Source organism: Clarias gariepinus, chromosome 21 (genome assembly GCF_024256425.1).
Source record: "Clarias gariepinus isolate MV-2021 ecotype Netherlands chromosome 21, CGAR_prim_01v2, whole genome shotgun sequence".
NCBI lineage: Eukaryota > Metazoa > Chordata > Actinopteri > Siluriformes > Clariidae > Clarias > Clarias gariepinus.
This window is the reverse complement of record NC_071120.1, coordinates 4809643-4820706: the sequence shown is the minus strand read 5'-3', so window position 1 is coordinate 4820706 and position 11064 is coordinate 4809643. Positions and strand designations below refer to the sequence as shown.

Sequence of the window (11064 nt, the reverse complement as noted above, 5' to 3'; positions counted from 1 at the left end):
GTGCAGTCTGAAATTATGTTGAAGAAAGATGTTGAATCTATTTAATTATTGTAGAAAAATAATTGATTTCTGTGCATTTGTGTTACAATTTAGCTGGTTGTGGCAGCCCAGGTCTCTGTATGACACTCAAGCGATCGTGATCTCTGTGTTTTGTTGTGTTCTTGTGCCATGTACTGTGTGTAAAATGGCATCAAAAATTCTATTAAGTGTTATTCTTTTTCAACTTTCTTTCTCTGTCTCCTCTCACTTTTTAAAGGTTGCCATGTTTAAAAAAATATTTTGTGCTGCCATGCCGTTTGTTGATGTGGTAAATAAATAGTTTATGAAAATATCACTAAATCTGTAATTTATTAATTTCAATACTCATTATAGATCATGTCTCACCTCTAGTCTTCTGTCTTAATTTCAGGTTTCCACCATGTGTTGTAGATAGTTCAGGAGGTTTACTCGACCAAGCAGTCTTTTGTTTTCCGCTAAGTACTGTTTAGAATACCAGAATAGGGAGAATGGTGTAGGTTTAAGGTCATTAGATTGATACATATATACCAACAGGACGGTGTACATCGCTGTCAGAACAGCGTTTGTTTTCATTCAAAGGCTTTATGGCTTTGCCAATAATACCTAGTGGGCCGGTCTCTAGTCAAAATGCCCGGGCCGATTTTTTGTCCCAGTCCAGCCCTGATGAGATGTAGTTTACAAATGAACTCCTGGTTGAGTTATTTTGACCTAACAACTGGTTTATTCATTATTCTTTCCTTTCTCTAAATATCAGCCTGCAGAATGTTTGAAATATTACTGTTTATTGTGTCACAGGTGTAGTTTTAAGAGTTGTATAGGCAGGAATGCGTGTGTATACAGCTCAAAACCTCCATCAGTTATTAAAGATTAAAGATTAAAGAAGCGTCTATTTAGAAAAAATGCCCAGCGATTTCGGAGCTTCAGGAAATCTCCCAGCGCTCTGCGCATAACACCAGGCCAACTCATGTCGGAGAGAATTTATAAACGGTTTCTAAATGTGCGCTATTGTTTTTTTACTTAAAAATAATATATTATTATTAAATAATATATTATAATATAAAATAAAATAATATTATTATTATAAAGTATTATAATATAATACTTTATAATATTTGTTAATTTAATTTAAATGAGGTTTGGGCTCAGGACTTCGATTCGGCATCGTGATTCTCCTCTTTAATTTACTCCATAGTTTTAATCAGCGCTCAGCCGCATGCATGAAGTTTTCCAGAGCGCACTGGCAGAAGTAGACTAATGATTATGAACGCATCGGGAAAACAGCAAGCAGACTGACTCTGACCATTAAAAAAAACGTTTGCGTTCATTTTCTGACTCGCTCAAGTTCACCAAAAAGAATACAGCGCAGCTTACAACACTTACAGAATCACAACACTTACAAAATCACAATGTTTTTTCGTTATTGTGAGTGCACTTAAATAAAAGTTAAGTCTTATAAAGGTATGTAGTCTTATATAGTTTTATTATATAGTTTTTGCACATTAATCTGACAACAGTTTTTTCAGCCTGTCACGGCGTGCGCCCAAATCAATATCGCTCCTCGCTCACTAGTTAGGCGGCCTCCCCTTCAGACATGCGAAGCAGCGGGACCGCAGAATTACACATGACTGGTAAGCTATCGTTGCTATCGTTGCCCGGGCTTGCACCCCGCGCTATAAAATACTCGGGGTTTGTTGGGCTACAGTGGATTTTACTACGCGCTGTGTATGCAACGCGCGTGCAACAACGTGGAAGTGCGGCATGCAAGCAGGGCAAATGGAACGCGCCCCAGGGACTTCAAAGGAGCGAGAGGTGGGAGGGGCCGGTCCGGCCATCTGCGGAGAGCAGAGTCAGCGCGAGCGGACGAATGGCCATTGCACTCACACCGCGTAGTAAAATCCACTGTAACCCAAAAAACCCTAAGTATTTTATAGCGCGGGTGCAAGCCGGGGATCATAATAAGCCGTGCCGTTATTCCGTCATGTCATGTGGGCATTATAAGATTTGTATTGAAAACTTCTAACTAAAATGTGGCAGCTGGCATGCCTAAAAATAGACGCAGGTTAATTTTTTTATAGTCTAAATAAAAACCCTCCGATTTAATTTCCTATAGTCTAATCAGTGCTCAACCGCACGCATAGTTTTCACGAGTGCGAGGAATTTTTTTGTGCTAAATAATGTTTATGCAGTATAATAATTTCTATTAATCCTGGGTTGTTCTTTTAGTGTCATTATAGTGCTTTACAATGCCAGACAACATTCAAATACAAATTATTCACCCTTCCCAGGTGTGAATCGGCTGTTCTCACCTATACATTCAGAGAAACTGAAATGCACTTCTCCCCACTTAAAAAAAACCTCTTGAATCTGAGGCTCTTCTGGAGACTTTCAGTGATTTCAATTTGTGTAATTTTAATCTCCTGGATTCTAGATTCTAAAAATGACATTGTTACCTTTTTTAATTATTGGAATGGAAGAACTTGAGATTTTCCTTATGATAGCGTAAATTGCATTGTTTTTAATCAGTCTATACACAATAATATATATATATATATATATATATATATATATATATATATATTTTTTTTTTTTTTTTTAACGGGTATGGGGGCTATCTTGGTTTATTAATCTCCGTGCCTGGTTTAGGTTTAGTATTCAGTGCGCATCTGTTATATTACAACTATCATAACACTCAAATACCTTTTATTGGGGGTTAAGTGACTGATGTGCTTAACATTTTTCAGCTGAGCCTTTGTTTCACTGAAAAAGACCGCGACACCCCTCTCTCTCTCTCTTACACACACACACAGGGCCGACCAAATCATTAGCACGTCCCTCCCCCAAACAGCACAGACATTTACTTTCTATCCATTTACTTACACCTGAACTGAGTTGTTTGAGTAACATGGGTCAAACCCGTTACAAATCATAACAGCATACTGCATTTCATTCTTATAATAACGCAAAAAAACAAGCGGGGCTGAATGACCGACATCTCCTGACCGGTAGAACGTCCTGACAATGTTATAATTTTATGGTTATTTATTCAGTTAATAAATCTACTATAAATTTAAAGAACACAAGAAATAAGATGACACAAATCCCTACACGCTTTTTTTCTAATTACAAATGATAAAATCAAAAGGCTCACCATGTTAACATTTATTGTGCTTAAATTTGATCCTAATAAGATTTGATTTAATTTGAATTTTAGAACAGTGGCAGCTGGAACACCTAAAACAGATTCAGGATTATTTTTTTTATAATCTAAATAAAAATGCTTTTTTAAACGTGGGCTATTGTTATTTACTTGCAATATTTGTTAATTAAATTTAAATGGGGTTTGGTCTCTGGAATGTTGAGCATCACGATCCTCTTCTTTACTTTCCTACGTAGAATCAGCGGTTAATCGCACGCATAAAGTTTTGTAAATTTGTTTAATGTTTAATAGTAAATAATGACCCCCGTTGCGCTGTACCTCCGCTGGGAAAACCTTATGAAATACAAGTTTAGGACAATTATGATGATCTGCCACGGCGTGCGCGTGTGATGGGTGTGCGCCCAAATCTACTATAACTACTCCCTCACTTCGTAGGCTCCCTGAATAGGCGGAGGGGATGGAGCGGCTGGCGATAATTAATGTTAATATGATCTCGGGCTTGCTCCACATTATAAAAGCAAGGCACGGAGTTTTGTCTGAGGTCTGGGAAGTACGTGATGTAATGGAGAATATGAAAGAAGCATGTCAGTGGGGCGATGTGACGCGCCCCAGGGACTTTAAACAAGGACACTAGAATTCGTCTCGAGTTACTTTGCTGTAACCCTGTTCCCTGAAAAGGCGGGAACGAGATGCTGCGTGAAAACGCTATGTGGAACATCTCGTTATGTTGTCGGTTGTGAAGCATGTGTGTACCAAACACGCCAAATTTTTGGCTTTTATAACCTCAGTCAGGTGACATCATCTGATAGGACGCACCTGCAGGTTATAAATAGGAGTGAACCGGAAACATTCCTCAGATTGATTTGTCTGAACGGACGTCCGGTCACATAGGCAGTGCGGCATTGGGACGCAGCGTCTTGTTCCCGCCTTTTTAGGGAACAGGGTTACAGCAAAGTAACCCGAGACATTCCCTTTCAAAGGCTACACTCGATGCTGCGTGAAAACGTTATGGGAACGAGAGTACCAACGCCGCCGCACTGCAAGTGTCTGGACTCCAAGGTTGTGTAGCGTGTGCGCACAAGGCCAAGAGGGTCTTAGAACTATGTCTGGGTAGCTGACTCGAGGACCCGTGGGCCCGGAGTAGCATGAACATCCAAACTATAAATGTAATAAATGTGTGCGGAGAGGACCTCTTGCTAGTGCAATAGATGAGGCGATCCCCCTGGTTGAATGAGCCCTGATTCCTAGAGGCGAAGTGAGCCCACGTGCCTCATAGAAGAGGGCAATAGCCCAGTGTAGTGGGGGCCACCCCCCGTTGCGGCCCAAGACCATGTAAAAGCTGCTCTGACTTACGCCACTAGCTGATGCGGTGGACGTAAATCTGAAGGGCACGTACTGGACAAAGTAAGTGAAGTCTTTCCTGCTCCGAAGCTGTAAAGGCGGAGGACAGAAGGCTTCAAAACAATAGGATGCATATTGGAAAATGTGTGCGGAGAGGACCAACCCTCCGCATCACAGACTTGCTGCAAAGGGATACCTCTTGCTAGTGCAATTGATAAGGCGATTCCCCTGGTTGAATGAACCCTGATTCCTAGAGGTAAAGTGAGCCCACGCTCCTCATAGGAGAGGGCAATAGCATCTCTCACGCAGCTTGCGGCTTCAAAACATGTAAAAGCTGCTCTGACTTACGCCACTGGCTAATGCGGTGGACGTAAATCTGAAGAGCACGTACTGGACACAGGAAGTGAAGTCTCTCCTGCTCCGAAGCTGTAAAGGCGGAGGACAGAAGGCTTCAAAACAATAGGATGCATATTGGCAAATGTGTGCGGAGAGGACCAACCCTCCGCATCACAGACTTGCTGCAAAGGGATACCTCTTGCTAGTGCAATTGATGAGGCGATTCCCCTGGTTGAATGAACCCTGATTCCTGGAGGCGAAGTGAACCCACGCGCCTCATAGGAGAGGGCAATAGCATCTCTCATGCAGCTTGTGGCCCCGAAACATGTAAAAGCTGCTCTGACTTACACCACTGGCTGATGCGGTGGACGTAAATCTGAAGAGCACGTACTGGACACGGTGAGTGAAGTCTCTCCTGCTCCGAAGCTGTAAAAGCGGAGGACAGAAGGCTTCAAAAACAATAGGGATGTCCGATCCTCTTAGAGAGGTAACACCATTTAGAAAAACCATCTTAAGGGTCAGCTGACTCTAGCGGTTCAACAAGGGGGCACAAGCCAGAGGAATTTTTTTCTGCAGAAACTCCTGCACTGAAACAATTCAGCAGTGGACTGGGTCTACCTGCTTCGTCATGCACCAACTTTCAAATACATTCTATTTGAGGGGAGGCAGCCCTAGTACTTAGAATAGTCTTAATTACGTTGGCTGGAAGACCAGCTTGACTTAGAGTCAGAGAGTAGTAAAGGGGACATTTGCTGATCTTGCAAGGCAAAGAGGTCCACCTCCGCTACATGAAATTTTCCCGGAATGTAAATCGCCCTGAGGCACAGGAATCTGGTGCGCTAGCTATTTAGCGGCGTGAGCACAGTCCGCCCTGCTGATTAATATATGAGACTGCCATAGTGTTGTCCACCCGCACTAGGACATGGTAGTCTCAACTGCTGGAGGAAGTGCTTTAGGGCCTGAAATAAAGCCATGATTTTGAGGCAATTGATGTGCCGCACAAAAAGATGGCCTCTCCAGCTCCCTTCGGCTGGACGGTCATTTAAGACCGCACCCCAGCCCATGAGGGAAACGTCTGTCGTTAGCATCTGCGACGGAGTTTTAAATCCGTCTCTCACTGCTCTGCCGGATGCACGAGGTTTAAGCCGCAGGTATGCACAGCGGCTCGAAGCTTCTCAAGGAATGCGAGGCGCGCGCGTAGCACTTAATCGAAGCAGTAAAGTGTAGAGATCGCCCTCAGATATGGATTATGCACATGGAGGGACATCTCGTTTAAACTCTGCCATTATCGGTGAGTTTAACACTTATTTTTGCTGGTTAGACACGACACGCTCACAACTAGGTGAAAACAAGAATCTGAGAAATGTTTCTGGTTCACTCCTATTTATAACCTGCAGGTGCGTCCTATCAGATGACGTCACCTGACCGGGTTATAAAAGCCAAAAATTTGGCGTGTTTGGTACACACATGCTTCACAACCGGCAACATGACAAGATGTTCCCCATAGCGTTTTCACGCAGCATCGAGTGTAGCCTTTGAAAGGGAACCGCCCTTTGATCTCCGCGCTGAGGACAGCGCGAGAAAGAGCTGCGCGAGCTCCCGCAGCATCTTCACTCCCGCATCGTGCCCGCCTTCGCAGCCCCGCTGCCGAAGAGGAAAAGTGTGGTTAGGTTTTTGCGTCAGCGAGAACTCTCGCCGGCCATCGACAGCGGGAGAAGCGCCATCACGAGGGAGCGTGCAGGAGCGCTGCCTCCGCGTGCTCAGTTTTGCCACTCCGCGCACCAACACTTAGCGTCAGCTGTGTGCCCGCATGCCAGTGTGGCACAGCCCCCAGAACTACACATGCACAACCTTTTAACCCATTCTTTCCATTCTCCCTCCTTCAACACTTTCCTTCCCCATTTTACCTAAATAAATTACCCTTTTCCCCGTAAGACCTCGCATCGTGTCCGTGCTTTATGGTGCCGCCCGTGCAACATGGGTCGAACCCGTTTACAAATCATAACAGTCTACTGCATTTCATTCTTATAATAACGCACAAACACAAGCGGGGCTGAATGACCAACATCAGCTGACGCAGTAGAATGTCCTGACAATAATTTTATAATTATACAATAATGTTATAATTTTATGGTCATTTATTTTAGTTAAAAAATCTACTATAAATTTAAAGAACACAAGATATAAGACGACACCAAACCCTACACGCGTCTTTTCTAAATACACGTGATAAAATCTAAAGGCTCACTGTGTTAACATTTATTTTGTTTAAATTTGATACTAATAAGGTTTAATTTAATTTGAATTCTACATTTGTACTGTCATTTTAGTTCTGTGATTATAAATTTGTTTAACTACAATGTTTTACTTGATTTTATCCGCTACTACATGCAGTTCTAAAACTCAGTGTCTCATTAATCCAGCAGAGAATGAACTAAGGCATGAGGCGTCAGTCTGTAGTTATATAGCGCCACTCAGTGGTAAAAGCCAGCGAACGCACAAAGCCAAACGGTACCGCAGAGCGCGGCGACGGTAGAACCTACATTCTGATTAGGTAACCACTGTAGGGGGGGTAGTGCTTGGTGTCACTTTATCACGGATACAACTGAATAGTGAATATGGAACTGTAATGGAGGGTAGAGGTGCAGCTCTGCAGTAAAGCTCTGATATTTTAATAAAGTGAGGTCCCACAGTTAGCCTTGATGTGGATGATGGCTGCTGGATGTCGTTTATGCAGTGGAAGAAACAGAAGTGGATACAGATCCGCACGGGTCAGAGATAGAGAAGAGCAGAGTCATTTCACCTGTTGGTGTCTTGAAGTGTGTGGAATCCGGAAATGATAACAATAGCGTAGTCGAGGGGCGAAGCATGAGTCGGTATCTGTGAGAGCAATCAGCCAGATCAAACAAATCCGAAGCAAGGGGCGATAGCAAAGTCATGAATCGGTGTCCGTTAAGCAGATGTCAGGTCTAACAAATCCGAAGTGAAGCGCGATAAGCGAAAACCGTTAAACAAAACACTTGGTCAAAATATACATGAATCCTAGAAAAATAACCACGAGAAAAACTGGGTTGTGGAGCACACAATAATTCGGCAGCAAGGAAGTGCGCTGCGCTTCCTTAAATGCCGGGAGAAATTATTTGTGAATGGGGAACCTGTGTGTGTGGGAGGGGCGGTACGGAGGCATGGGAAGAGACATGACAGTCTAGAGAAAACATGGCCGCGTGTAGAGAAATCTGACAGCGTGGGGAAAAAAAACAACAAACCAAAACAGAAGAGAGGAGTAACCGGGGTTCGTGACATCAAGTGTGATCTGCAAATATAACCAGGGTGTCATGTTTAGCTTAATGCAACGGATTACATAAAAACACCAATTATTTAAAAACATGTAGGCTTATGAATAGTAGCAACTTATATCTATGTACTGTGAATGAAATGTTTAAGAATAAGAGTATCATACATTTCCCAATAATTAAGATACACATGTAAACAATGAGTGTGACATTTAAAATAAAGTTTATCTTAAAAAATTTGAATATCATTCAAGTGTTTAAATTTTAAAATTATGGGGGAAAAAACACTTACACACACACAAAAAAAAAAAAAAAAACACAAGGGAAACGTCATACACATAAAAAGAAAAAAAAAAATCATAGACCACAAAGGGGAAAATACTACATTCACAAGGGAAAAATAATATATTTACAAGGAAAAAATTATATATTTACAAGGGAAAAATTATATATTTACAAGGGAAAAATAATACATTTACAAGAGAAAAATAATATACTTACAAGGGAAAAATAATATACTTACACAGGAAAAATAATATACTTACACAGGAAAAATAATATACTTACACAGGAAAAAGCACACATTTTCAAGGAAAAGATAATACAATCACAAGGGAAAAGGTTAAGGTTAAAATGTATTACACTTATGGTTCAAATGTATGCTTTATTTTAAAGTTTGTAGCTTATTAAAATGCTTTTCCAAGAAACACAGATCCACCCACTTGTGGATACATTAGTGTATAAATTATAGTGCAGAGTGCACTCATCTCTAGAAAGTAAGAAGGTTAATAAATGTGCTAATTCTATTCAATTCAATTCAATTTTATTTGTGTAGCGCTTTTAGCAATTTTCATTGCCGCAAAGCAGCTTTACACAGTCAAAAGAATTATTTAAGTTTGTATGAAATGTGAATTTGTATGAATCAAAATGGTCAGTTTGTCCCTGGTGAGCAAGCCGAGGGCGACAGTGGCAAGGAAAAACTCCCTGAGATGGTAATAGGAAGAAACCTTGATTGATGTTAATATGGGTAGTTATTGAAGACCCAGGTAGACTTGTAAGAAGTTCCAGTCATGAATTATCGAACTGTCAAGTCCCCAGAGAAACAGTTGCCAACACCAGTCAAGGCCAGAACCATTTTCTAGGTAGAGAGAATCATTCCCAGACACCAGACGCATCCCAGAGAGACACACGGGGCATCCATGTGACGAGATCTCCAACCAGAAGCGGGGCACCAGGATGGGTCAGACAGGTCCGGAGGGCAGAGGGAGTCTGGATCACTGGCAGCTCAGGAACGACATGTGTAGCTCGACAGAGAAAGAGTGAAAGGGGGAGACAGGAGGAGAGAGGAAAAAGAAAGGGGGGGGGGAAGAGAAGAAGAGGAGAGATGGCAGTTAGGTATGGTCACAGTCACACAATGTATAATGTGAATGTATATTAACTGTAGAGTGCAAGCAGAGACTCCGGCAGCACTAACTATGACAGCATAACTAAAAGGGAGAGCCAGAAGGAAACACAGACATGAGGGCTTCCTGACATGTAAAGCAAACAATCACCTCACCGTCAGCAAACCTGAGTGATCAATGACAGTGAGGAAGACAGCATCCAAACATACCAGTTCACCATAATACTCTACGTCCATGAGTCCCCCAGATCTGCTCCTTTACCTATGGCAAATCTATTTATAAAAATGCTTGGCTAAATAAATAGGTTTTTAGCCTGGACTTAAACACTGAGACTGTGTCTGAGTCCCGAACACTATTTGGAAGACTATTCCATAACTTTGGGGCTTTGTAAGAAAAAGCTCTGCCCCAGCTGTATTTTTCATAATACGTGGTACTGACAAGCAGCCTGCATCCTTTGATCGAAGTAGCCGTGGCGGATCGTAAGACACTAGCAGTTCGCTCAGGTACTGCGGCGCGAGACCATTTAATGCTTTATATGTCAAGAGTAGTATTTTAAAATCAATGCGAAATTTCACAGGGAGCCAATGGAGTGAAGATAAGATAGGGGTGATGTGCTCATATCTTCTGGTTGTAGTGAGGACTCTCGCTGCTGCATTCTGGACTAGCTGAAGCTTATTTATGCATCTAGCTGAACAACCAGACAGTAAGGCATTACAATAGTCCAACCTAGAGGTGATAAAAGCATGAACTAGTTTTTCTGCGTCGTTTAGCGACAATAAATTTCTTATTCTGGCAATATTACTGAGGTGAAAGAATGCTATCCTGGTAATATTATCTACGTGTGCTTCAAATGAAAGGCTGGAATCAATAATCACACCAAGGTCTTTCACTGTTGCATTTTATGGAACAGAAAGGCCATCTAAAGTTACGGTGTGATCTAAAATTGTACTCCTAGCTGTATGCGGTCCTATGACTAGAACTTCTGTCTTATTCTGATTTAGCAGAAGGAAGTTAATTAGCATCCAATTTCTTATGTCCTGCACACATTGCTCAATTTTAGTAAGCTGTTTTTTCTCATCAGGTTTTGCTGAGACATATAACTGTGTATCGTCAGCGTAACAATGAAAACTAATACCATGCTTACGGATTATGTTGCCCAGAGGAAGCATGTAAAGGGAAAAAAGCAGTGGACCTAAAACTAAACCCTGCGGAACGCCAAACTCCACTAGAGAACATGCAGAATAATCACCATTTAAGTCTACATACTGATAACGATGGGTCAGATAGGATCTGAGCCAGGAGAGGGCTGCACCCTTAATTCCCACTACATTTTCTAATCTGTAAAGAAGAATAGCGTGATCAACAGTGTCAAAAGCTGCACTGAGGTCAAGTAATACAAGCATAGTTACACAACCCTGATCAGAGGCCAATAGAATGTCATTTACTACTTTAACAAGTGCTGTCTCTGTACTGTGATGAGGCCTAAATCCTGACTGATACAGTTCATGTATGCCAT

General features: G+C 41.9%; 1 pseudogene; it reads right to left on the bottom strand.

Moving 5' to 3' along the window:
- Window positions 1–9591: 9591 nt before the first annotated feature.
- On the bottom strand, window positions 9592–10720 carry LOC128509427 (uncharacterized; annotated as a pseudogene).
- Between the last annotated feature and the right edge of the window lie 344 nt (window positions 10721–11064).